At 34.8% G+C, this 27757-nt stretch overlaps 1 pseudogene; it reads right to left on the bottom strand.

Annotated features, from left to right (window-relative positions):
- Positions 1-12733: 12733 nt before the first annotated feature.
- On the bottom strand, positions 12734-27402 carry LOC101699145 (UDP-glucuronosyltransferase 2B10-like; annotated as a pseudogene).
- Between the last annotated feature and the right edge of the window lie 355 nt (positions 27403-27757).

Below are 27757 nucleotides of genomic sequence, written 5' to 3'. Positions count from 1 at the left end.
AAGGGAAACATCAGAGTTAGTGGAGACACGCTTCCCCATTACATAGTCTCCTGGCTATTTATAACAGAGGGTAAAGTTAAAATGAAGCTTTTTGGCTGACACCGCTCCCCACATCTCCCCCTGTTTTATATAATATGATCAAGGTCCCTTGATCACGCAGATAGACTGTGCCTGTCTTAGGCGAGGAATATAAAGAAATCCCTTACCCATCATGGAGTCAAGAGCATCATTATACTCTTGCTCTGTCTTAGGTTGGTGATGTCTCATACTCCTCTTACCCATCATTGACTACCAGCCTCTGCAGGGGATTACACCGTGGGCCTAGGTGGTTCAACATGTAATTGTAGATCATGGACACTTCCAGCCAATTTCATTGAGGAATGCATAAACACCTGCAATAGCACGGGAAGGATCATGAATCCAAGAATTAACCCTCCTCCAATGATTGTTATAGAAATGAGTAACCATGTAAATGAAGATGCAGATGGCAAAATTTTTTAATTTGTTCAATAAAATCTTGTGCAGCCTGGGCTGCATCAAATTTTAGGGGCTCTGCATTTTGGAGATCCATAATTTCTTTATGAAGCCTTATTAAATCCAAATACACATTTGTACTGTGCCAAACCCCTTGTAAATGTTTTCTAATCCTATCCCACTCATAACCTGTATCAGTATACATCTTACTAGTAACACAGATCCATTGATAATCAGCATGACATTTCAGCTTGTTTCTAATTTTGAGCCCCTGTATTTTGTTTTCTAAGTATGTGACAATAGAATATAGGGCATCTATTTTTTGTTCCATCTTAAGATCTATATCCTCTTGTGTCTTTAAGGCCATAGTAACATTTTTTGACAGCTCATTAACATAATGTGCATTTTGTATAGACTGAGAAATGGCAACAGCGGCAGTAACAGCAGTGGCTATAAGAGATATGAGTGCAACTACTCCAGCAATAATTAACCCTATTACTCTCTTTTGTCTATTTAGAGCCTTATTAATTTTTTCCAACACCTGTAATCCTTGATCTGCATACCATGCCCCTGTAACATTGACTGGCATCATAACAAATGCTGGCTGTTGCAAAACCATTACCTGATTCTCTGTCCGGGTAACACAATTACTTATTTGACAATCAGAACAAGAAACATTATAATAACCATTACCATTTTGAATATTAACATTTCCCACAAGCAATACATAAGGGCACATGACACAAGCAGTGACGTTTCCTTTGGGATGATAAGAATTCTTGGGTTGGGCTTTAACCTCACCCAAAGCTGCAGCCAATTTCCAAATATATGTTTGGGCATATCTTTTATCACTCCATCATAATCCTGCAGACAGTGGCATTTCGCTTAATGGTGGGGGACTAGGAGAAGGGGAATTATACACCTGGGCAGAGGCATAATCTCGAGATTTAGACCAGTCCAAGACATAAGTATCAAATCCAGTAATATTATATCTCACAGGAGCGTCTGCCACACATCTCTTCCATGGAATAGTCTTATTAGAGCATTCTTTCCTCCCACAAGGTGGAAAAGTCTGAGGCACTACACCAGTAGTCTCCATACCCACAGGTAAATGTAAACGGACTCCAATGATCCCGCTTTTGCATTGATCTATCTGCCTTCCTACCAAGGTGCGAGCACTCAGTCTTATACACCCAGTCCTGTTGATTTTGGAGAAACATATGGGGGTTCTGGTTCCTGATCCCGTATAGTTAAATGATCGGACCTCGTTCTTGTCAGGGGCCACTGGCTCATCCAACAGCCTGGTATTATTCACCCATACCATTATTTCTCCATTCTCCCAGCTCATTGGATGTACAACAGGTAGATCAGGTACGTAAGTCCAATAAAGTTCTCCATTACACACCATCATTAGATTCACCAGCAGGACAGTTGTCAGAATCATTTTTATGGGCAGAAGAACTTCCCGTGAAAGGACCAATCTTTCAGACAACCACCAGGTGCCTTCAGCGTCTTGTGGAAAAACACAAACATGCCCTCGACCCCATATTAATACTGGGCCGGGGCCATTCCATACACCCGTGAGGGGATCTTTCCATTTTACCAATGCATATGATGATTTGGTCTCTGGATGCCATAATCTTTCTGCTGCAGTCAACCCTTGAGCATCCACAATCAAAAAATTCAAAACAAATAATGCATGATTTAGAGAATTTTGTGGGGATGGGGGATATAACTCCCCCTTCTTTACCTTATTTAATTGAAAGTAGCTATTGTCTTATATAGTTATACTTTTCTACAGGATGTTCAAGACCAAGTTACAGTGAGACCTATATTAAATAAAATCAATCTCTTGTTATCTAACAAGGTCAATTAAGTATCTACAGGCACTGTCTTGGAACCATGCATAGAGCCTCTTAGCTCCTCTGTCAGTGTCAGCCATCAGGATATGTCATGGCCTTGTTTGACCATGTTGCTTCCTGTGAAAGCATGGGAGATTTTTTTTTCTCCAGGTGACATTCCTTTGGCACACTTTTTGTTGGGTTTTTATTGTTTTGGTATTCAGCAACCTCCCTGCTCAAGAGGTTGGGTGACTCACCAAAAATGTAGGATCTCAGAGATGGTTCCCTCATGTCCTGGATCTTTTTGCTATTGTTGCTGACCTTGGAGGGCCAGGGCCAAAATATTGGCTGCCTTTTTAGCCCAAATACCTCTTCAGTTTTGGCCTCTAAACTTTGGTTGTTGAACACCCAGAAGAGAAGATCAATAACATTAGCATTGTAAGAGGAGTAGTGATCTCAACTATTATAATTTTACCTGGATATAAGTATTTTGAAATAAAAATATAGTTAAACTGTTATTATTGCCAATGATATAGTTGTTTTTGTGGTTGAATCCCTGAGTAGCTTTTTATAGGAATTTATCTAAGGAAAATATATCAGCATACAAGTGTGCCTATTTTCATAGGTGGCTGGAGCATAAGAGGACAAATACCTGAATCAAAAGTTATTACCATAAACAATGTTAGAAGACCCATACAATTAGAGGGCATGAATATAGTTTGTACACCAGAAAAGGAGCAGTAATAAATATCACAGTGACATAAAACTTTATGTTCTTTACTGTAGTTTGGTACCAAAACCATCTTTCTAATAACATTCTCTTTTTTATGACACAGAAATTAAGCTTTTGACGATGACCAATGTGGACATATTACAATAACATATTCAGAACGTAACCAATGTAAACATTTTACAATCACATATTAGCACTTAAACATCAATGATAACCAATGTAATCAATTTATAATAACATTTTGAGACAATATTTGTTGTGGTGTGTCTCCCATAAGATTATAAAAATTACTAGGGGGTCCCTTTAGTGAATTAAGACCAGAATAATTATTTTCTGGGTGGCCACTTCTTTATTTACCAAAGGGAGTACCCAGAGTCTCTATCTATTTTGACAAACAAAGAATAAGAATATATATATCTTCCTATTTTATAACTGCTTATTGCAATTTGATTATTGCATGTAGGTGACAATACACATTACTTTTATAAAATAAATCTCGGTGGCACTTTGATCAGTTAGCAACCTGGGAAGGAAGGCATGCCTTTAATTTAATAACATTTATCTGTAAGCGAATTTAACAATAGGTGAATATCTTTTTTAAAAAAATTTTTTTTCAAAAGGTGAAAAGGAAAAGAGAAAAAAAATTGAGCTCAACTGTACAAACAGACAACAGATAAACATATAAGACAATTTATAAAATTAGAGTGCAATCAAATATATTTAGCCAAATTGAATCATAATATCCTTTTTATGATTATTAGATTTATAATTGTATGACTGGTCAAAAACTTTGGAATAGTCAATTAACAGAGATCTCTTGAAATTAAGAAAGCATTTTTATACCTGTAAATATTTCATTTCCAATTAAACTATAACATATCCAAAGAATTTGAGGGATGTGTATTTTCAGATTTATCTTTTTTATCTTTCACTTTCATTTTTTCGGTAAGAGCTATCAGAGAGGAGGGAGGCCATTCCTCATTATTATACTTAGCCACCTCCTCCTCCAGATCCCCAGCATTGGAGGGGTCGAGGGGTTCATCTAAACCTTCTACAAGAGGGGGAGCTGAAGGAGGGCACTCAGTTTTTCTACCTATGCACGAAATGTCCTCCGGACTAGAGGCAGCCGCGTCTCCTTGTGAGTTACCCATTGAAGTCCCCTGACTCGGGTCCAAGCTCTCCTTGATAAGACCCCAAAGGCTAAACACATCAACAAAAAATTTGGAAGGCCCTTCCTGATCATAGTAGTCTTGCAATTGTTTTCCTACTTTTAGCCAAAGTTCCAAATTAATTGATCCCTCCTCGGGAAACCATGGGCAGACTCTCTCCACAAATTCCAAAAAATGACACAACTGCTGTTGCCCAACCTTAGCTCCACGAGACCGAAGCATCCTTTTTAATATCTGAGCAAAGAGCATCCGACTACTATTAGTCCCCATATTTTATATTGCCGCTCTGTACTTACTTGTCCGAGCTCACAATTTTTTACCTTATTCCATAATTCTAAACTAACAGTTCCCTCCGTGGGGAACCAGGGGCAGACCTTTTCAACAAACTCTAAAAAGGCACAGAGCTGTTGATGCCCGATGCGTGCACCTCGGGCCTGTAACATATTTTTAAGCGTTTGAGCAAACAGCACCCTGCTACTGCCTTGCCCCATACTCTCCCGAGTATTATCGCCGCCCGTCACTTACCGTGCACCCTCGTATTCCCGCGGCGTCCTTCACTCTGGTATCCCCCGTATTCAGGTCCCTGTTCGGGCGCCACCTGTGACGGACCAGCCGTCACCAGTTGAACAGTTCCTGAATGGGGGAAAGGAGGACTGAGAAAAATCAAGAGAAGAGACAGAGTCCAGAGGGCTCCCAAGACCGAGCAAGCAAGTTTATTTACACCTCTCTTTTATACCCTCAGTGAGTTAGGTCATTAATCATGACCTTTATACAAAAAAGCACCTGCTTCCTTGTTTGTTAGTTTTCTAGACACTCCTCACCCTCATGGGCTACTTTGTTTCCTGGGGTTACAGAAGGTTCATCTTGTTGCTAGGGCAATCTCTAAAGGGAAACATCAGAGTTAGTGGAGACACGCTTCCCCATTACATAGTCTCCTGGCTATTTATAACAGAGGGTAAAATTAAAATGAAGCTTTTTGGCTGACACCGCTCCCCACAAGGTAGTGAATAAAGATAGGTAATAAAGACAATTCCCAAGTTGAAACTGTACTACAAAGCTACTATGATAATAACAGGATGGTACTAGCAAAGAGCCAGACCTGAGGAGAAGTGGAACAGATTAGAAAATACAGAAACAACTCTAGACACACTCAGCCACCTCATTTTTGACAAAGGAGTCAAACACCCTCAATTGAGGATAGACTCTTTAATAAATTATGGTGGAAAAATTGGGTTTTACCTTGCCAAAGATTTAAACTAGACATATGTCTCTTACCATGCACCAAACTAAAATCTAAATGAATTATAAATCTAAATATTAAAACAGAAACACTAAACTGGCTGGAAGAGAGGATAGGTAGAATTCTTGAAGCCAGTTGTGTAAGAAAATATTTTATGATGAAAACTTCAGTTGCATGTGAACTAGAACAAAGACTCAACATATAGGATCTCCTCTTATTAAAAAGCTTCTGGGCAGCAAGAGGAACTACCAAGAGCATGAAAAGACAACCCACAATGTGGGAAAATTTTTTCACCAGCTCTTCTTTAGTCAAAGGTCTACTATCTAGAATATATAGAGTACATAAAAAAATCAGAACTCCCAAATTTAAAGACTCGATCTAAAAATGGGCAACTTAAATGAACAGACATTTCTCAGACAAAGAATTACAAATATCAAATCACATAAGAAAAAATGTTCAATATTACTCCTCAAACAAGAGATGGAAATGAAAACAATACTGAGATTCCACATCACTCCAGAAAGTATGACTCCTATCAGGAAATCAACCAATAACAAGTGCTGCCTGGAATGTGAGGAAAAAGGAACCCAGCTCTACTTCTGGTGGGAGTGTAGACTGGTGGACTCAATGTGGAAATCCGGATGAAGATACCTTAAAGAAATAGGATTACAGGTCCTACTTGACCCAGCTATTCTCCTGCTGGATATCTTTCCAAAAGTATTAAAATAATCATACCACAGTGATATAAGCATACCTATGTTCATAGCTGCACAGTTTGTAATAGCTAAAACTTAGAAACAGCCTAATTGCCCATCAACTGGAGACTGGATAAAGAAAATGTGGGGTTTTTAAAAAATAAAATGGAGTAGTACTCTCCCATAAAGAATGAGAAATTAGAGACATTCATAGCTAAATGTATGCACACAGTGAGGTGATACTGGAGAGAAATAAATAGAACACACATGTGTAAATATTGAATAGTTTCCCTGGAGTGAGAAACTGAAAGTGTTAATAAGGACTAAAAGGTATAATAGATAATGTGAAATAGGAATAAAAGGGGCAAAGTGGAAGGGGAAGTGGGAGTGACAAGGGAAAGGAAAGAAGGGGATGGAATTAATATGAAAAAATGAAAAAATGGAAACAAAATTTTTGTAAATGGGGGGATGGGTTGAAGTGAAGGGAGGGCAATGGGGAAAAAATAAGAACCAAGATAGATTATGTAAACATACAAATTTCCAATGATCAATGTCATTATATTGTATAACTAAAATGTAGCAATAAAATTAGAAAAAGAATGTTGCATGTGCTCTTAAAAAGAAAAAATATATATACATACTTACATATATTCCTCTGTAATTTAGGAGACAAAATATGGTGCTTGAACTCAGTATATAGACAGCCTTACCACTATTTTCTATTTCTATAAGACAAAAATTTTTGTCTCGTCCAACTTGTTTCAGAAAACTTACATTGGATTAGAATTATTGCCACTCTCATCTATTTCATATAATATCAAGCTGTTTGGGAAAGACACCAGTTTCGTTAAGTAGTGTTTTATTTGGTTTGGTTTTTTTATTTGTTTGTATTTGATCATGGCCTTTTAAAAAATTCACTAGCTTGATTTCGCTATCTTTTTGAAGTATTGATATTGTATATAAGATCTGAATAAATCTTGTGATATTAAAAAATGGGACGTCTTGGGACTGGGGATTTAGCTCAGTGCTCTGGTGCCTGCCTCACAAGCATAAGGTCCTGAGTTCAATCACAAGTACAAAAAAAAAATAATAATAATGAGCCATCTAACAGGACATAGTCAATTTTCATTCTCTCCCAATGATATATAATATGTATGTCCGTTTCTCTCACAAAGATTCTCATTCAACAACCTTACAGATAAATTGTGACATTCTATGAATTTGTAGAGGGTAGTATGAAATAATGGTTATTATTATATATTGTCATATTTTAAGTGAGTATTCTCTCTTATCAGCCCATAATTTTATTGTTGAATTAAAACTAGGCATATAAGCATGCATGTGAAAACAATCAATACCAATTCTTAAAAATAAATATACAGTACAGTAGGAAGTAATATTTACTAACATGTTTAATAACTCAACACTATTAAAATTGCAGAGACTTACAGGATAAAAAAAACCCACTAAATATTGATGATTTTATGAGCACAGACTAAAAAACTCTTTGAAAACCCTACAAAAAGTATATCAATGAACATACAAAAATGATTATATACCATGATCATTTTGAACTTATTCTTTTTTTTTCTTTTTGGCAATTGGGATTGAACTCGGGTCCTTGTGCTTGTGCAGCAGGCAGCAAAACCACTGAGCTAAATCCCCAGCACTTTGAACTTATTCTTAAATGCCATGTCACTTTGACAGCTGATAACTCAATGATAAATATACCACATCATTATAGCAAAAATTTTAAAAACCTGCCTTATTACATAAATATATTTAGAAACAAATAATTTGAGGAAAGTCAACACTTTGTGCTAAAACTAATCAAGTAATAACTGAAACAAATTGAAATTGCTTTAAAGCATATGCAAAGAAATATCATATTGTGTTGAACAAATACATCCTTTCAAATCAAACATGAGTCAAGTAAATTCATTATCATTTTATCTAAAATTGTATAAGGGTTTTATGTCAAGGAAATTATGCAAAATGAAACATGAAATTACACAGGACAAGAAGAAGAAAACTATCAACAGTTGAAATGATATCATATACAGTAAAATTTTAAAAATCAGTAGAAAATTATTGCAACAATAAAGAAAAATTTCAGAATACATGATCAATATAAATATCAATTAGCTTTACATAACTCCAATGAATAATTTAAACTGAAATGAAAACAAGATCACTTCAATTAACATAAAAATAGTTTATAAACTTTACAAAGGATATACAAAATAATTTTGAAAGTAATACTTATAGATATATACATCTACTTACATATATACATTTGCAAAAGATTTTAGAATCTAGAAAATACATCATGCATAGTTGTTCATTTGATGTTTGAAAGAAGCCAAACTCTTTAATAGGAAAAACAACAATATATACATGAATACTGATGACAAAAGTGATTATTGATATCTAAGGAATGAAACTGTATTCCTAACTTCAAAATACATGATTTTTTGAATAAATAAAAGCCTCAATGTCATAACAATAAATATAAAACTGTCGATAAAAGCATGATTATGTATCTGTGATCCTGAATTTGGAAATAGGTATGACACTAGAAGCAAAACAACAAAATACATTTGATGAAATTAGACTTCATTAATATTAAGCCCTTTTGTCATCAGAAGATGTCACCATCAAAGTAAAAATAATTCACAAGGTAGAACAATAAATTTGCACATTATAGCCGTGAAGGATGCCTTATATGGCATATCATAAACTAAGTATCAAAAGTATGTCATATCCAAGGGGCCATTTTGGAAGCAGGTAAGAAATTATTAGTAGACAATAACTCTGCTGTTGCCTTCCACTTGAACTCCCTGGCATCCAGGATACTTAGAAATAAATTTTGTTTTTTAAAATTAAAAAAGTAGGGCTGGGGATTTAGCTCAGTGGTACTGGCCCCTGCCTCACAAGCACAAGGTCCCAAGTTCGATTCTTGGTACAAAAAAAAAAAAAAGAAATTATAAAATGATTCTCCTCTTGAAGACATTGGCATAGGAAAAGACTTTATGAACAAATCCTCAGTAGCACGGGAAGTAACACAAAGAATCAACAATTGGGATCTCACCTTATTAAAAAGCTTCTGCACTGCAAGAGAAACCACCAACAGAGCTAAGAGAAAACCTACAATGTGGGTAAAAAATTTTACCAGTTGTTCCTCAGACAGAGTTCTACTATCTAGAATATATAAAGAACTAAAAAAACCCAGACCCCCCCCCCAAATAAAAAGACCCAATTCAAAAATGGGCATCTAAAATGAACAGACATTTCTCAGACAAAGAATTGCAAATAGCAAATAAACATATGAAAAAATGTTAAACATCACTGATCACTTGAGAGATGCAGAGGAAACCAATGCTGACATTTCACCACACACCAGAAAGAATGGCCACTATCAAGAAATTAACCAATAAAAAATTCTGGCAGTGTTGTAGATAGAAAGGAACCCTTCTTCCCTGTTGTGGGGAGTGCAGCCTGGTGCAACCACTGTGGAAATCAATATGGACATACCTCAAACAACTAGGTTTAGAAGGCCCATTTGATCCAGGTATTCCTCTGCTGGGTATCTTCCCAAAAGAATTAAAAGTATCATACCACAGTGATATATGCTCACCCATGTTTATAGGGGTACAGTTTGTAATAGCTAAAACCTGGAAACAGCCCAATTGCCCATAAACTGGAGACTGGATAAAGAAGATGTGGGGTTTTAATATAAAATGAAATACTACTCAGCCACAAAGAATAAGAAACTAGAGACACTTATAGTTAACTAGGTGCACACTGTGGCGATAGTCAAGTGAAACAAGACATACACGTGTAAATACCAATAGATTCTCTGGTGTGAAAAACAGTGTAAATAAGGATCAAAATTTATAATTGATAGTGTGAAATAGGAAGAAAAGGTATAAAGGAGTAGGGGAATTGGGAAGGGTAGGGGAAAGGAAAGAAGGGAAAAGAAAAAATATGAAAAAAGGAAAAAATTGAAACAAAGTCTTTGTAAATAGAGAAGGGGTGAAGGGGTGAAGGGAAGGCAAGTGAATGGGGAAAAATAAGAACGAAGATACATCTTGTAAAGGTACAAGATCCCAATGATGATTGTAACTGTATTTTATACCTAAAATATACCAATAAACTTAATGGAAAAAATAAAGTATTATGACTTTAAAAAAAAATAAGAGAATAGAAGGAAAAAATGGAAACAAAGCTTTTGTAAATAAGGAAGAAAAGAGGGGTTGAAGGGAGAGGAGGGGAATGGAAAACAAAGAAGAAGGAGGATATATCATGTAATGGTACAAATTCTGTAGGATGAATGTTATCATTATGTATACCTAAAATGTACCAATAAAATAAAGTTTATTTTTTAAAAATCTAATCAAATAATTTGTTTATCAATTGTGAGGAATCATTATCCATCTAGCTCTATTATCTAATATCTGTAAAGAAAATGTAGTTCAACAAAAAATCATAATTTAATTTACAGAGAGCATTTCATGAGGAAATAAAAAATATGTTGAAATTTCTATCAGGTAGTAGATGTACAGTATCATTATTGTTCAGAATAATATTTATGCATAATGTTTCTTCTGTTTTTTCTTGTTAGATATCCAAAGTTTAATAAAAAATGATTGTCACTTCCTCTTCTTGACAATTTAACATAATAGATTTCTTTAAAAATTAATTGTAATTTATAAAAATCAATGTTTTAAAAATCATTGGCATATAACTAAATGATAATTGTCACTATCTTCCAATGAACTATTTAAACATAACTCTTCTCAGACAGAAGAATAAGTCTTCAAATAATTTCTTTTCTTTCGGTGGAATGTTGTGTATAGTATCTTGTGCATCCATAGATGATGATTGTAGATATTCAAAGACAAGTTGTGGAAAATTTTTGGCCATTTATGTTGCTTTCTAGAGCATAGGATTTAAAAATTGCCACGTCCAATTTTTTGCCATTACTTCCATCTTGACTTTTCTTCATGTGTTTGGAGAGAAAAATAAACACAAATGTATGAATTTCTGTTTTTGATGCCCTTATCATGTTATAACTTGGTATTATAGAAGCATCTGACTAAGAAATTAGAGACATAATTGGAAAAGGAGGAAAATCTAAAATTATAATCCAGTGGTACCGAGCTAAACACTTAGAGCTTCAGCTAGTATCCCTAAAGTGTCATATTTCCTTCTGTTTTTGGTCTTATTAGTCAATTATAGAAAATCATTCATTAGGACAAAAACAGAAGCTGGGGAATATTCCAGGCTTCATGTTGAAAACTTCCTTCATCCTTCTAATCTAGGATTAGACCAGGTTAAAAGGTTTCAGGAAAGAAAACTAGTTAGGACAAACAAAACTTTGTGTATCAAATTCAAATTTCATAGGAAATATTTCCTGTTTCTTAAGGGATTCCCACTGTTAACTCTCCTATATTATAAAATAATTGTCTTATAAATGTGCTGTGGAATTCACTAAATTTACCTTGCCTTCTATCTGCCTTAAATTGTTGATTATGTCCCTACAGGTAATTCTACTATTCCTGTTATTTCTTTGCTCATGAAAATGTGATTTTCCCAAACTCCAAACTACTTTGTCTAACCCCATTTGTCAGGCCATTTTCAGAATTTTTGTATTTCCTTCCACTATAGTTTTTCCATTTATCTATATCCCAGTATTTCCCTTTGGTTTCCCTTCTTCACTTCCCCACAGTTTCTTTTTATGCCCATGAAGACAATTGTCATATTTGTGTTAGTGGGAATTGAGCTGCATTTATATTGAACTTTCTCTCCACTACTTTAGTTTTCTGAGAAAATGTCTTGCTACTGTTATCTAATTTCTGCCTCTGGTATTTTTTGACATACACAACAGTCAAGAGTATTACATTTTATTTGAATAGAAAAATGCTTCTGAAAATACAATAAAATAATGCTTTTCTCAAATCAACAAATTGAGGCTGTGGCAGTATGTGACCTTGGGTGGCATGGAGGATGAAAAGTTTACCTGCAGATGAGACTTAGTTCAATCTACTGAGAGAGTTAGAGGAGCTCATTTTCCACTGTGAGCACTCCAATCTACCAACTTAAGAACTCTCTGGCTTTTATTTAGAATATCAATATTAGAGAAAAAAGCAGAAGAAAAGTAGTTTGGGCCAGGAGCTGTCTCAAGCCTAAGCACTTTTTCTTGGGGAAAGGGGAAGGATATGTCCAGACAAAATATACTTTACAAATCTAAACTTCTTGTTTACCCATTTGATTCTCACATGGTCTGTGCAATTTTACCCAATTTAACAATTCATTTCTCACAGTGCCTGTGTGCTTTTCACACCACAGTTTAATCATGTGTTCTCACCCAATCTGTGTCCCTTTTGCCTATTTGTCTAGTTATTTGTGTAGCTTTGCCTCATATTTTAACAATTCACTTCCCACAGAGTGTATGCCATTGTATCCCTCAGTTTAATCATTCAGTTCAATCATACATTCCTAGACAGATTTCTCACATGAGATTTCAGTGAGTCATATTTTAAAAAAATATGTATGGTAACGTACAAGTCAACAGTAAAATAGAATTATTATAGGAAATCTGAAATTAGAATTATGTATTCCTTAAATAGGATTATAATATATAGGTAAATCAAAAAGGTAAATGTATTGTAAAACATGGAGGATCATCTTTGTAATTTTTTGATCCATGGTGGTTGATTTAAATGAAATGGTCTCATTTCTAACCCATTAAATCTGAAGGAGCTCTACTCCCTCTTTTTCTTCTTTCCCATCTTCACCAAATTTTGAGAACAAAACAAACAACATTTTATGACAAGGAAAGTAATGGTTGCCACACAAGACAGTAGGAACCCATTCTCATCCAGTGAGTGGTACTAGTACCAGGTGAGGTTTTGGGCAAGTGGCCACAAGTGCTTGGCCCCTTTGTGGCGCATGACAAACTCAATCCAGAAGACAGCTCATTCCAGGGGCTTCATGGGCTGATCATGGTGAATGGTGGACAACCACATAGCATTCTCCTTATAGCTGAAGGAAAATTAAATAAGTTTAGAATTATTTCAAAATGGTAGAATGTGAATTTTTAGAAGTGGTAAATGTGAATGCAAATAAGTTGAAAGAAATTATTATCTTTCAGTAGCCATTTTAGAAATCTTAGTAATTTAGAACTTTCTAACACATAGGATTAAGGCTGAGGGAGCACTGTTATTTCTAAGCAAGATATTGGAATCAGTTCCTCTCCAAAGGTAGAAAAACGAACCAACCAAAAACTAGCAAAAGGTGTATTTATGAGACTACAGCTAAAATTATACAGTAGAAAACTGTTAATAGACCTGTTGTATAAGTTTCAAATCTCTACCATTATTTAGAGCAAAAGGAAAATCCTTAAAAAAAAAAAATCCTTGTCAAGGTTTGTACTACATGTGTGAGTCAACTTATTAAGGATTGCAGTATTGACCAGAAAGCAGTATTGAAATTTTCAATAGTTTAATCATTAAAACTATAAAACAGATTGTGCTCTTTGAATACTGTACTGACTCTTGTTTATTGTGTTTTATAAACATCTCTGTTTTGATTTCTTAGATATATGGAAAAAAATCACACCCCCACAACATTCATGATTCCTGTTTCCTCGTTTCCTTCATATTTCTTGTAATTCCTCTGTGACCATCCTCAGTGATTCCTCTCATTCCAGTTACAGAGTATTTCAATATTTTACACTATGCCCAAATCTTGCAAAACTATTTCAAATAAGAACACTGAAAAACTATTGTGACACTGAACCTCATGTCTAATGATGGCTTCAGCATTAAACATATTTGTATTTCATTATTTTCATTTCAGACTCACCACTATTTCCTTGGCCTTCATGTGAGAACTTATCTCTAATTAGAATGTAGATTATTTAAAAACAAGTTTGTACTCATGATGGGTTGTTAAGGACTGTCTCCAGTAGATTTAGCAATTCTGTACTTGATAATGTTATGAATTCCACATTAACAGCTGCTTCTTATCTGTCATGTGAGGAATGTTATTATGTTGTTCCCTGAACAAACGAATGCCCACCATAGGGATTCCATGGTAGATTGCCTCATAAACACCATTGGCTTCCCCATGAATAACAATAGCTCTGGATTTTGGATGACCTAAGATTATGTGAGTGTCAGCATAATAATTAGTTATAAATTTTAGAAATACAATGAGAAATGTACAATATGAGTCACTGAAAGTAGATCTATTTTATGGATAAAGAATTTGTGTCTATATAACTACAGTGACATTGATTTTGGATTTGTTTCATTTTGTTTTGTTGTTGTTTTTTGAGACAAGTTCTCACTATGTAGTCCAGGGTGGCTTTGATCTCACTATGTAGTCCATCCTAGCCTGGAAGTCTCAGCAGTACTCCTGCCTCAGCCTCCTGAGTGCTGAGATTACAGGTATGCAGCAACACACCTGGTGCAATGGGATTCCTTTTGTGTCTCAGATCAAGAAAACAAAGGAAAGTGAATGCTACTGATTAGACATGGTATAAGACTGTAACAATGAATGAATGTTTGCCAGGAAAAGTTCATATAATGTGATAAACCCAATGACATAGTAATAGGATCACATGTGTATTAGAACTTGTTCTCTTAAAAGGGTAGTTCATTCACTAATTCTGATATGTAAGTTGTGTAAGTCAGCAAAATGTGACATTGGGACCAAAGTGAGTGAATTATTAAGTTAGCATAAAGTGTGAATATTTTCCCCTTGGAAATACAGCATCACTGATAATAAATCAAGATTGTTATTTTGGGTGGAGGGGGTGGAGGGAGGACAAGGAATGGGGAAAAATTAAGTACCAAGATACATCATGTGCAGGCACAAGTACCCAATGACAAATGTAAACATATTGTATACCTAAAATGTACCAATAAAAGAATTTAAGCAAAAAAATATTATGAGGTATTGAAGATTAGAGAACTTACTCTGAGTATTGCAACTAAAGGTAGTTTTGAGAAGGTAAGATTTAGAGAGATGCAGAAGATAATAAATTTTCTACTTTTTGTAAAAATTGCTTTGATTAATATTTGCATACCCCCATTTCTGTGGAAAGACAGGTTAAGACAACCCTGGTGCAGACTGGTGCAACCACTGTGGCAGTCAGTGTGGAGATGCCTCAAAGAACTAGGGATGGCGGTCCCATTTGACCCAGCTATTATCCTCCTGGATATCTTCCCAAAAGAATTAAAAGAATCATACCACAGAGATATATGTGTACCCATGTTTATTGCGGCACAGTTTGTAATAGCTAAAGCTTGGAAACAGGATAAAGAAGATGTGGTTTTTTTAATAAAATGGAGTACTACTCAGCCATAAAGAACAAGAAACGAGTCATTTATAGATAAATGGATGTATATAGAGGCAATACTCTTAAGTGAAATAAATTAGACACACATGTGCAAATACCAAATAGTTTCTCTAATGTGAGAAACTGAGAGTGCAAATAAGGACTAAAAGGAATAATAAGTAATAATTGATACTTTGAAATAGGAAAAGGTCCAAAGGGGTAGGGTTAGTGGCAGGAGTTGGGGAAAGGAAAGAATGGAAAGGAAAAATTATGAGAAAAGAAAAAAAAATGGAAACAAAGTATGTAAATAGGGAAGGGTGGAGGAGTGAAGAGTGAACAGGTAATGAGGAATAAATAAGAACCAAGATACATCATGTACAGGTACAAGGACCCAAAGATAAATGTAAATATATTGCATACTTAAAATGTATCAATAAAAGAATTTAAGCACAAAAATATAAAAAAAATAAATTGGAAGTAAACATTATGTTCTGCCAAAAAAAAAAAAAAAAAACAAAGAAGAAAAAAAAAGAAAAAAAAATTCTGGGAGTTGTGAAAACAAGTAACAGAATTAAAAAAAAACACACAACAAAAAACTAAGTGGCCTGACCAATAAATTTGAAATAGCAAAGGAAGTTGAACTTGAGGAAATGCAGATTTTATAAGCACACTCTCCCCCAAAACACAGAGAAATAAGGGATGAAGTAAAGTAAAGAGAATCTAACATAATTTTGAGGAACACCATTTTCTCTATCACCAAAGTGTTAGGGCCAGAAGAGGAAGAGAGAGAAAAGAACAGAGAAAATATTAAAAAAATATTGTCTGAAACATTTCCATAAATGATGACAAACTTTTACCTCAGATATATTTAAAAATTTGAAAAATATAAACGAAATAGGCTAAAACACAAATATGTCAAGGAGAAATGCTGGAATAGAAAGACAGAAAATCTTTAAGCACCAAGAAAAACAATAATACATGCACAAATCATGAAGACTTTTGCAGAAGATTATCAGGGAAATAGAAGATCTGAAAAACACTATAAAATGAATAGAACTACAAATATTTAAATTTAGAGTCTTCTTGAAACAAAATGTACAGTCATCTCAGATATACATTTACAACTCCAAGGCTACACCATAAAAAAAACATTATTTTCAAATCTCAATCAAGGTAAATGGATTCAAATCAAAGTATATGGTGAGACCAAATAATAATGAAGTTAAATTAAGTAATGAAAAGAGACTTGAGAAAATCAAAATTGCATGAAAAATCAACAACATAATCCTAAACAACAAGTGTTTGATAGAATCAAAAGTATGATTAGAACATAATTTACGGATTTGAAAACATACCTAAACTAGCGGTGAAACATCATCTAAATGCCTGTGGTAAAAGAGAAGAAAGATCTGCTTCTCTATGGTTGGGATTGGGCAAGTCAGTCTGTTCTCTTTTCTTGGTTACCCAAATTAAAAAGCAAGGATTTGGACTATATGTATGTCACTACATATATTCACTGCACAAATATATTCCACAACATGATGTGCTCTACAAAATAATCCAAATTTCAGACAAATGGAGACTCCAAAGTTATCTGGTCTTATGTAACAATTTCAAATATTAAAATGCAAATGTCTGAAACCTTGATCCTGTAGACCTTGCTCTATCTAATGGTCGTGCCTCCACTGAATTCTTCCTCAGGTTCTGATGAGAATATTTATTTCAGATTGCCTACTTACATTGAAATGCAATGTCCAATTTATTGCTATGGAATTTTTTCTACTACCAGTGGATATTTCAGGAAAGCATTTCTGCATTTGAAAATTTCATCAAATATGAAAGAGTGAGGAGTAGTGAAATTTAGAATGTCATCAAAATAGAAGAAACCAAAAATGGGTTGTTCCATAGTGAAGAAGAAAATAAAAAGAGGAAAAAGATATAAGATCAAAAACATATAGTAATACATCTTTAAAAATTCAAAGCTAGGAAAAGAAAAAAGGAAAGACTAATAATGATTAGATCAACAAAATGAAACTGAATTCTTTCAAAATGAGCATTTACTATCACATCTTTAAAATGAATGATCTGAAAAAAAGAACATGGAAAAATAGAGATATGAGAGTAGAGATAGTGCTAACAACGACAAGAAAAGCTAGAGTAAACCAGTTGAGAGAGAGCACCATAAGGAACAAATGTGATAAATAAGATTAGATGTTCAAATCACAATATAAAACATATTCTGTAATGAATACTAAGGAAGAAAGAAAATCTAAATACTGTCCTGTACAAAAACAGAAACATATTAAATTAAAAATCAAAATCTACATACAAAGAAAATCCCAGGCCCAGAAGGTCTTACAAATACACTTTTAAAAAAATTATTTACTTACTTATCTATTTATGGTTCCAATGCATGATAGTTAGATTCATTTGGGAAACTAATACTCCAAGAAATCATCTTTTCTTAATCCTTTTAAGTTCTTTACTCTCTTCCCTAGTTTCTCTGTTGTCCACTTCCCCTTTGGCTTTCCCTTCTCCAAAAGATATGCCTCCCTGTTTTGATAATATGTTCTTTACTTTACTCTGCAATTAATTTATATTTTGGGTTTCTCATATGGGAGAAACCATCCAATGTTTAACTTTCTGTGTCTGACTTATTTTACTTAACATCATGGTCTCAAGACACATTTATTTTCCTGCAAAGGAGATGGCTTCATTCCTCTTTATGGCTGCATAATATTCATATTTTATCATGCTTTGTTTTTCAGTTCATTTGTTGATGGCATTCTAGGCTTTTTCCAAATCTTAGCTAATGTGAATTGTACTGCTATAAGCATAGGTATGCATATATCTATGAAATACAATGTTTTAAACTATTTTTTGGCATATGCCCAGAAGAGGTATATGTGGGTCAAATGTAATTTCTATTTTTAGCTATTTTGAAAAACCTTAACAAGGCCGGGGATTTAGCTCAGTGGTGCTGCGCCTGCCACAAAAGTGCAAGGTTCTGAGTTCAATCCCTGATACCACAAAAAAAATAATTAATTAATTAATTTTAGCGGGAATTTAGTTCAGTGGTTCCGCTGCCTGCCTTGCAAGCAGAAGGTCCTAAGTTTGATCCCCGGTACCAAAAAAAGAAAAAGAAAGAAAGAAAAACTTTAACAGATTTCCATAGAAATTCTACCAGTTATTTCCACCAATAATATAAAAAGTTTCATCCCCTCATACACATATCCTTCCTGATATTTTTTACTCTGTTATTCTTGATGATGCCCATACTTACTGGAATAAGATGGAATCTCAGAGTTGTTTTGGTTTGATTTTCCCTAATGGCTAAAGTAATTGAATTTTTTGTGTATTTATTGACAATTTTGAATTTGTGTTTAGAGAAGTGTCTATTTAGCTCATTTGCCCATGTCCTGATTGTGTCATTCATATGGGGGGGTTAAGTTTTAGTTTTTTATACATTCTAGATATTAATACTCTATTAGATTATTATACAACATTAAATATGCTGTCTCCTCTCTTTGATGATTGTTTCCTTTTCTGTGCAGACAGTTTTGTTTTGTTTTTGTTTTCAATTTGATATAATCTCATTATTATCATTGGTATTGTTTCTTTTGTTGTTAGGGTTTTGTTCTGGAGGAATTCCTTGCATATGCCTATGGCTTCTAATACTTCCCATATGTTGTCTTCCCAGATTTTTTAGAGCTCCTATTTTATACCCCTCTTTGATCCATTTTGACTTGATTTTAGCACAAGGTGATAAAAAACTGTCTAATTCCATCTTTCTGCTCATTGATAACCAGCTTTCCCATCATCCTTTGTTAAAGAAGTTATCTTTTCTCCAGTCTATATTTTGGCCCCTTTGTCAAAAATGAGATTACTAAAGGTGCATGGGCTGTTTCTATGTCTTGTATTCTATTCCTTTTTTCTACATGTTTCTTTTTGTGTCAGTATCATGTTGTTTTGTTATTAAGGTTTCACAGTAGAATTCAAAATCTGCTGTTGCAATTTCATCCACTTTGTTCTTTTTGCTCAAGATTGATGTGGCGATCTGTGTCTTCTTTGGTGTGATATAAATTTGGGCATTTTTTACTTTTACAAAGAATATCATTGGTATTTTAAAAGACATTACATTGAATCTAAGTACACTTTTATTACCATTACTATTTTAATGATATTAAATCCACTTTGCAGGAATATAGGTTATCTTTCCATTGTTCAGTGTTCAGTTCAATTTTGTTCTTCAGAGTTCTATTGTCTTTGTTATAGAAAACTTTGACCTTTATGATTTGATTCATTCCTATGGATTTAAGTTCTTTATGGAGCGATTATTAATGGAATAGTTTTCCTGATGTCATTCTTGCTATGTTTTGTATTGTTGCACAGGATATTTATTTTTAGTGTTGATTTTGTACTCTGTTACTTTGCTGAATTTATCAGCTCTAAGTGTTTTCTGGTAGAGGTTATTATCTTTTGTGGAAAGTATATTATCTGCAAAGAGAGATAGTTTAACTTATTTTCCATTTCACATATTCTTTTGATTTCATTCTCTTGTCTAATGTCTGTCTAAAGCTTTGAGATTTATGAAACAGGAGTAGTAAGAAAAAACATTCTTCACTTCTTCCTGATTTTAAAGTCTGATTCTGGTTTAAAAAATATATAAAAAGACAGATAGATGATAGATAGATCCTAATGTATCAAAATAGGTAAAAAAAATAAAAAAAAAAGCCCAACCCCATGTGTAAATTATCAGCAGATCTTCAACCATGGGTGTGGACCATTAATTGTGATTGTGATTCATGAATTCAACTGGAGAAAAATGCCTAGTAGTTTAGTAAAGCATGGTTCTGGCTGTGCCTCTTGGGTGATTCCAAAAGCGACTGGCATGTATAATAACAAACTAATGGGGACAGTTCCTACCTGCTTGTGGGTAGCAGCAATCAAAAGGGTTTTACCCTGACTGATATTTAAAAAGAGAAAGATGAAAAAAAAGTACACCTATTTTTATAAAGCTTCACTTTGCCTAAGCAAGGAATCATTTCTCTGACATTATCTTTGGACACTGGTCTCCAGTTCTTCAGTCTTCAAATGTTGACCCCTCACTGACCTTCCAGGCCTCAGATTTTGAATTGGTGTTGGCTCCTTGATCCTTCTCTTTGCAGTGGCTTACATCTTCTGGAGCTAAGCAGATGTTGGATCATCTGGCTGTCCAGCATGCAGATGGCCACACAGGACACTCTTGAATTGGATCCTGAAAGCTGAATGACTAAATCTTCTTTCATAATTATAATTAAATTATCTGTTAATGCTGTTGCTCTAGAGAACTATATTCTATAAAATGGGGGTAAGATACTGTAAGAGAAGTTATTTTGAAAACCAGATATCTCCATGCAAAGAATTAAAATGGACACTCATGTTTGAACATAAATACACATCCGCATGGAAATAATAACTCAAAATAGATTAGACACTTAAACATTAAACCTGAAACTGTAAAATACCTTAATAAGAACATAGGAGAAAACTTTACAGTATTGGTCTCATAAATAATTTATTAGACATGGTACCAAAACCTCAGGCATCAGACTAAAAATAGCTAAAAACAAATTCATCAAGTAATAAACTACCTGGTATCAAAACACTAACACTATGGAAAGAAAATGTGAGAAAATTAGGTGTAAAATATATATCACATAAGGGGTGAAATTCCAACCTATATAGATGATTCCTTTACTTCAAAAGAAAACAAGAACAAAATGAAATAATTTAATTAAAATTTGGCAGATTATTTGAAATCATAGTTCATTCACTTCCTAGTTCATTCAATTACTAGTCATTCACTTCCCTAAGTAATTTGTTACAGTAATGTAAAACTGACTAATACAGAAAGCAGGTACTGAGAATGGTGTCCTTGTTGTGACTATACATGCTAATATGATTCAGAAGATTTTGGAACTGGCATTTTGGAGGGTTTTGGAAAGATTTGTGAAGTAGGTAGACAAAGGTCAAGAATATTATAAGAAAAGCTTACTGATTGATTCAAATTTGATCTCAGAATACCAGAGTACTGACAAAAATGTGGACAATAAAGACTATACTGTGGTTTAGAAGAAAATAAGGATTCTTATGGTATCTGTACTAGAGACCACTTGAAAGGAAAACTGAAAAGGAGATTTCAAGGGGAAGAGCCCTCAGGATGCAACATGGATATTGCTGATAGCTTTTAGCCAGATTTATGATGCAAATCTGGCACAAAATTCAGACAAAAAGATTTAGGAAATTTACATTTTTGGAGAAAAGAAGCATATTTTTTGTTACCAATGAAGGTACAGAGATTAACTCTATTAAAAAGAGTCCAAACTTCTCACAGAGGAAGAAAAGGAAGGACACATGAGAACATTTCACTACTGTGGAAGATCATACCTATCAAAGGTTCAAAGGTGCAAATATATAATCATTTTTAAAAGATAGTTTGAGAAGGAATCCTTACACCATATTGCCTGCTATATTGACTGAGAATGTTTAATCAGGTGCCATTTGGGGAAGGGGTTAGTTTAATGCTGAGCCACAGAAGTATAGAATAACTACAAATTAGGGTTTCTAGTGTTACCCACCCACACTGACTCGGGAAATCGCCAAGGGAGAGAGCCACAAAATGAATGCAGCCTAGATTTATACTCTCTGAGAAGTTTGAATTTGGGCTGAGATGGACATGGAGCCCACCATCCTTAGTAAGCAAGCAAGACTGGTGAGTGTAGGTTTGAAAGGCAGCTGGACCTGAAAGTGCTGGCATAAATTTCACCATCTGGCTTACCACCTACCCTGTAGTCTCATCCAGTAGAGAACAGTGATCTGTTTGCTTTCCATGCCAACCAACATGAGCACGGAAACACCTTGGCTTGGAAGTTTGCAAGGCTTTGAATGCATGGATAGTGTATAGCTGGAGAAAAGGACACCTCACAGTAAAACAGGACATAAAGCCAGGTGAAGAAAACTGTGGCTTGCTGGCTTGCAAGATTTTAGAACATGGAAAGAAACAACTCATTAAAATACATAGATCAATTTTTTTATTTTTCTTTATTTTATTAGAGATTGTTGGGACCTTTTCTATTTCTTTTCTTTTCTCCTTTTTACTTGGTTTCCATCTTTCTCACTTTTTATCCTTATTTTTGTTTTTATTCTGTTTTCATCTTTTTTCTCTTACTTTTATCTAATACAATTAATTTTCTATTACTCTTCAAATAGATCCTCTAATTTATTTTTCTCTCATTCTGATTTCCACTGATTAATTTTTCAAATTATACCTTTTCATTTTCTTATTTCCCAATTTCTCTATCTTTACTGGTAGAACCACTAAATTTTATGGCTTGTTACATTGTAAATTCTATGCTACTACTGTTGAATATTGATTATTAGTGAAGGCATAGTTTTTGCTTTTAGTAAGTATTTTTCATATGGAAATATTTGGTTGTCTTGGTATTTGTATTATAATTATAGGTATCTTTCTGTAGTTATGGGTGAAGCATTACTAATTCTTAGGGTATGTCAATATCCAGATTATCTTTGATCTTAGTATTGTTGCTGATTTCATCACTATTGACAAAATGGCAGAGTTGGTACTAAATACACAAAAAATCAGGAAATAAACTTCAGGCTTGAACCAAATCTTTGAACAAATGAACCTAATATATACCTACAGGGTTCCACTTATCAATAGCAGAATACTTATTTTATTCCACAGCATATAAAACTTTCTCCTAAGTATACCACAGAGTAACCAACATGCTTAAAGAAACGCAAAAGAATCAAAGTTATGCCATGCATAATATCAATCACAGCTCAATGAAATTGGAAATCAACAGAGAAAGAAACCATAGAAATCATGAAAATGCATGGGCATTAAATAATATACTTTTGAATAAGTGATGGTCACAGTAGCGACCAACATGACTGAATAGAGCAAGAGTCACTTCAGAGAGACTTGGAGAAGATCAGCTAAAAACATAGATAATGAGTAAAAGGGGAGGGACTTGGACTTTGATGCAAAAACATCAATTTGAAAGAGGAGACTGGAAGATAAAATAAAACATATGTATAGGAGTTTCAAAGAGGCAAGAGGCAGTCTGACAGGCCTGAGTGGCCTCACTCTGCATACAGCAAAGGAGCTACCATTTTGAGAAATTCTCGTATAGGTGGCAGGATGCAAATAGCAGAGCCAAACCACACAGGATAGGCTTGGGGTACATGCCCCTTGCCACACTGAACCCTTTACAAACAGAGGACATTGCAGCATAGCAGCATGTTTTTCTGGCATATAACAGGGGTGAGTGACCACAAAGCTTCTCCCTCCACTGACCTGACCATATGTTCTCAGAATCTGAGTGCATAAACAAGCAACTGCTGCTTGTGTTGAGAGTCCTCTTTATCAGGCCCCAATCACACCTGAGTCACTGCTGGGAGCCTGCAGATTTTCCCAAGCAAACTGGGACATTCATTTGGGACAGAGAGCTAACACCTGTCTGGTTTGAATCCATACTCAGCACCTTGGGATCCCTTGAGCCTATGTTGAGCTCTCCTGACTTCTCAAATCCTAGACCAACCATCATGTGTCAGACATCTAGGACCAGTTCCTGAGCAACCTGGTTTATGTGAGTGTTCCAAGCACCCTGGGGACAACACAGCCTCCACCCTAAATTCAGGTGGAGCCCTGAACACAGTCCCTGCTTGAAACAATAGTCCAGTTCTCTACCTGGTTAAACAGCAAGAATTAATGGCTGCCTATTCTGCCTGGCACTCTGGAAAGCCATGAAATACCACCCAGTACTCTGGTCCCTCATTGTGCTTTTGTATATCTGCCCATGCTAGTCCGGAACTGATTCATTTCTCTTTTGAGCATCCACAGGACTGACAGTCAGGCCTGAAATTCCACAGGAGCCTCCATGTTCCAGGAGCCTGTCCCCCACACACTGGAACACACATCTAATAACCAGCATCAAAAACCAACGGGGAGAATTCCACAACAGGAGCCTCAGAAACAAGGCCCCACACCTTCCCTGGTCCAGTTACCTAGCCCAAAAAACTGCTACAAACAGGGGACTATGGAGAGAGGCTGCCTTGAACTGAGTGACCTCCATACAAACTCACAGTCTACAAAGAGGGGCAAACAGGAGTGTGACTTATAAGATTAAAACACATATCTGGCAACGTGTTGGAGCTTTGCGCTTTCTCTCTCTGCATTAGTGGTATGTCTTTGATTTTTTTCCTTTTTTGTTTGTTGCAAAGGTTCCAGTTTAACCACCCATTTTCTTTTCCTTAATTTTAACCTTATTTTGATAGATGTTTTGATAGTCATTCCTTTTACTCTTTCTCTCCCCCTCTTTTTCTCACTTTCTTCCTCTCAAATAGTACAGTCCATATTTTCCTTACTTTCTTTTTCCTCTATTTTCATCTCTACTCCCTGATATTCATCCTTCTCCAAGGTGTCCCTGTCTGTTACTGCTAATACCACTAGTTTTCTTTACTCCTTAACGGGACCTCCTGTATCAGCCTTCCCACATTCTGCACATCTACCACTGCTGTTTTATTCAAAATCAATTTCCTTTGCTCTTTTTTCTTCAAATTTTCACATTCATGCCATTAGTCTTATGAATCTATTGATAGTTAACTATATCTTACTATAGGTGAACACTGCTTTATGATAAAAAACAAACAGGGGGGATGAATTACACTATGGAGGGGATATTGACTGGATATAATTTTCTGTCTCATCTTTGATTTTGTTATATAACTATAAATATTGTACCTAGGGTGAAAAGTGACAAAGTATTAGTTATTAGAGTTGTCATTTTCCAGTTTGTGTATGATGCTATATTTATTACTGATTGTACTAAGTTAGCCCAGGCGACATAGCTGTTGTGATCAATTGATGTTCCTCACGTGCCAACTCCAGATTGTCTGGGACCAATAAATAATATTACAGCCCAGTACCAAAGACCTGGGTGCCAAGCCAAACAGGGTGCAAACTCTCATCCCTAGTACACAGAAAAGTAGGATGTCAGAACAGACTTGAAGGCCAAGAACCAGCTACTCCTACAGTGTAGCTCAGCAACATAGAAATTACTTAAAGAAGTCTTGATACTAGGGATAAAACTACCCACATTAAGCTACTTACAAGCCTCAGTGTGGAAAACTAATCAACAAAAATAAAAATAGAAAATGAGAAAACACAGAATCAACATGCAATCTAAGACAACAGATTCACCCAACAAAAGCCAGCAGGCATTGAGGTGGAAGAGCTAATAAGCATACACCTAAATTTTATGAAATGGTAGCAGCAGAAGAAACAAAGCAGATAATAAATTTCTATATGCAAACAAATTGCACAGGTCGTTAAAGATATGATGACTGTAATGAAGGAAATGACAAGTGAATCTAAAGTTGATACAGATAAAAAATAGAGGCGCATAGGGAAACCATGAGTGCCCAGTATAGGAAAGAACTGGATGCCAGAAAACAGATACAAACAGATAAGCCTTGAAACATAATATCCAGTTTGACTGGAAATTGTTTCTCCAGATATGGTAACTTTTATAGGGCACAAGAAAACTTAATCGAAGATAATATAAGGTCTCAGAAATCATCTCATCTTGAGAGATCCTTCCATCCACAGTAAAGAAAAATGCCAATGTCATTAGGAGAGGGAAAAAAGGAAAAGAAGAATCAGGAAGAGGACAAGAGTTAGCAGCCATCTGATTATGATAAATAGTAATCATAGCTGTTATTTAGCTGCATAAAACAGATTTCAAAGAAAGCCAATTTTAGGAAGCCTTTGTATATTATTCATTTATTATTTTCTTGCTGTTCTGAGGATGGAACTCAGGACCTTGCACTTGCCAGGCAGGCACACTGCTGCTGAAATACATCCCCAGCCCTTTATGGTTTTTTAGTTTATTTTGCTTTGCCTTTTTTGGAATACTGGAGATTAAACCCAAGGCCATTTGTTCACTTCTTTTGAATGAGACAGTGGCCTCCCTTGGTTACTAAACTGCCCAAACTTGTAATCCTGTGCCTCAGGCTCTCGGAGCACTGGGTTCACAAGCATGCGTCATCAGACTCAGATCTTTTCTTTCTGCATTATGTAAAGTAATTTTTCCTCTCAATTCCTTGTGTTCTCATTGATTGTTATATTCCTTAGAAGTTTATATATTATTTAAACATAAAAGAAATAATTGTTCAATGTAAAAAGGCAAAATGCACCAGTACATTTATATGCATGTATGACTATTACCTTTAGGTTGCACCCAAACTAAGATATGCAGAAGAAATAATCAGACCTATGTAGTGAATATTTGTGACACTCATAGAAACGTATGCATGTATCTTACATTAAGAAATGATTTAAAATTTATTATATGCATATACCCTATCAATATAATGATTATTATTAAAGAATGCTTAACTACTTTAAGCTATAACGTGAATTTAGCTAGAAAGTGGGTGTCAAAATGATAAATGTAATATGACTTTTTGAGAGAGGATTACTTGTCATTTTATTTTATGAATGAAATAAAGACCCAGATAAAAGCATGCAAATTTTGAACCAAGAGTTCTGTACAAAAATTATGTGCCCTTTTTTAGTTGGATTGTCTAAGGGTTTTTCTGGGTTTTAAAAATTCTGTTCAGGGACTAAATCTGATTTATTCATTCTTTTTTGGGAGCCTCGGTTTTGTGAATCCCTTCTCCTACATCTATAATTTACTTCCTTACAGTAGCTTTGCGTTTGGAATGTTCTTGCTTTTCTTGGACCTTCAGGTGCATTGTTTGTTTATGGGGGGTCACAGTTTTTGTGATTTTGTCATTCACAGCTATAAGCTTCCTTTCTAGAACTGCTTTCATTATGTCCCCAAATTTTTGGTATGTTGTACTAGCATTGTGATATATTTTTAGCAAGTGTCTTATTTCTTCCTTGAGTACTTCTGTTACACACTGTTTATCAGCATAGTGTTTAATTACACTGCACTTGAATAATGTCTGTCTTTTCTTTTTTCATGATTTCAAACTTTATTGTGCTATGATGTGATAAAATGAGTGGTATAATTTTGATCCTTTTAATTTACTTAAGCTTGCTTCCTTGGCTAGTATGCCATCTATGTTGGAGAAAGTTTCTTGTGCTGCTGAAAAGAATGTGTACTTTGTTGCTGCATATGACACTCTATAGATATTCATAAAGTCCATTTTTAAACGTTTTCTA

The sequence above is a fragment of the Heterocephalus glaber genome, unplaced genomic scaffold (genome assembly GCF_053883595.1).
Source record: "Heterocephalus glaber isolate CG9 unplaced genomic scaffold, H.glaber_assembly_v1.0 deba00000281, whole genome shotgun sequence".
Taxonomy (NCBI): domain Eukaryota; kingdom Metazoa; phylum Chordata; class Mammalia; order Rodentia; family Bathyergidae; genus Heterocephalus; species Heterocephalus glaber.
This window is presented reverse-complemented; position numbering and strand designations above follow the sequence as displayed.